We start from the raw sequence: 1,919 nt of genomic DNA, 5'->3' as shown, positions 1-1,919 counted from the left end.
GTTTAAAAGAGGATGTGTTAAAACTCTGTTTAGTCAGAGTTAAACATGAAACATCAAAGTTCATTACAACTGGCCCTTTGAGGGCCACCATTACTCCCATGTGGACCTCAGTGAAAAAGAGTTTGACCCCCCTGACTTAAATAATGAAGGCCTGTGATGAAAGCTGCTAACATTTGGTCTCTACTGAATGGTGACGGTTGGCGTGGAGTTCTATCTTGTTTACCTTTTTATCAAATTAAACAAGGGTTTACTGAAATACACTTGACTACATTTAGTTTTTGTTGGATTAAAACCTCCTTGAGACGACGGTGGAAGGAAAAGACGTCAGTGAAATGTAAACGTCTGCTTGTTTGCCGCTCATCTCGTGTGATTCAGTTGAAGAGAATCGTAACTCTGTCATTATGTTGCGTTCAGCCACTTCAAAACAGGGAATCTCCAGCTGCTGACACAGATGTAGGAGAAGTTCGGAGAAGATACGAGGAAACAAAGACGGATGTGTTCGTAATCTCTGTCAGGAGAACCAAAGAGCAGATGTTCTGACTACTTTCTCTAGTTCTTCTTTCGAATCAGCCTCTGTTATCTTTAGGCAGAGTATCCACTTCAGCCTTAAAAAAAAAAACTACTAAATTGTGTCGAAACTGAGAGCAGTCATGTTTGTGGGAAGATGAAAACATGGTTCCATAAAGACTAGAAATAATCCATGTAATAAATAATCACAAACAAAAACATGTCGTCTTAAAAGCTTCTATAACGCCGGTTGTTTCTCCGACGTCCAAAAATAAACCGGCTCCAGTGATTCACTGTTGCTCTGGGAACCATCTCCCTTCATTACAAAGACTGTAGTCACTGAGGTTTATGTAGGAACATCTCCACAATAAAAGTGATAAATAATTCATTAGAAATGCACTTCATAGCTGCAGTTATTGGGAAGCATCTTCTCTTAATAACTCGCTTGGTTTCATGTTTGACTCGAGTTTAATTAAATCCAAATTAAATGACTCACTTTGGTTGACCGAACTATTTAGTTTGCAAGCCGAGTTTCATTTCATCAAACCAGAAAAACGTTGAGTAAAAACTGATTTTAAACACAGGAGAGAGAGAGTTTCCTGTGCTTGAACCGTGTCTGACCTTTTTAAGGGAGAGAGTTGTGTTCGTGTGCGAGCCGAACCAACGGCGCTCAGCCCGTTTTGTTTCCACAGGACCAGACGTTGGAGCAACAAACGGTCAACACTGAGCCTCTGTTAGCGGCGCAGACCTCACGGCGTTCACACCTGAGTGAGCGAGCCGTGTTTAGATTGAGCTCGGCGGCACAAAGCTGTCGGTGTTCACGCTTCGGCTGTGGAAACTGCCAAAGTTTTTATTTTATTTACAGGATTTACCGTCTCTGAACACATTCTCAAAGTTCTGTGTAAAAAAACAAACAAKATTGTATAAACTTCACTCATTTTAGCCCTGAAGATGGTCCAGAACATTATTTCATGTCGGATTACAGMGTGGTTTTAATTAGTCTACTCCTGAGCAGAAACTCCTTCCTTTGGTGTTTCTCTCAGATCTGCAGCAGGTTTTAGCTGCGAAGCTGAGAGTTTAACCTGCACCCTGTCAGAGTTCATGATCCCAGATCACTRAAACACCAGCYTCAGTTCTTTGGCTAATCTGGACTGAAGGGAGCTTCTAAAATGACCAAATCCTCCTCATGACTCAGCTGTGTTCTGCTGCCCCCTGCTGGTCAAATCATTGCARTTTTATTTTAGAAGTATTGAAACACATCCAGGCTTCAACAGACTGATTATTTTATGTGACCGATATTTTAGACTGTTTAAAAATTATTGCTGCAGTTTTAAAGTTAAATTTGTTTGTCTTGATTCTTGTGTCCAAGCCAAGGCCAGTTTCTGTCAGTATTTATTATAAAATTATTCTGA

General features: G+C 40.6%; 1 protein-coding gene across 1 annotated transcript in view; it reads left to right on the top strand.

The window, feature by feature from the left end:
* The window catches only part of mtss1 (MTSS I-BAR domain containing 1), a gene marked incomplete in the record, with an annotated part of 49,433 nt that overhangs the window by 34,276 nt on the left and 13,238 nt on the right, over window positions 1-1,919 (top strand).

The sequence above is a fragment of the Austrofundulus limnaeus genome, unplaced genomic scaffold, assembly GCF_001266775.1.
Source record: "Austrofundulus limnaeus strain Quisiro unplaced genomic scaffold, Austrofundulus_limnaeus-1.0 Scaffold422, whole genome shotgun sequence".
NCBI classification, from domain to species: domain Eukaryota; kingdom Metazoa; phylum Chordata; class Actinopteri; order Cyprinodontiformes; family Rivulidae; genus Austrofundulus; species Austrofundulus limnaeus.
The sequence above is the reverse complement of the archived record's forward strand: the minus strand, read 5'-3'. Positions and strand labels throughout refer to the sequence as shown.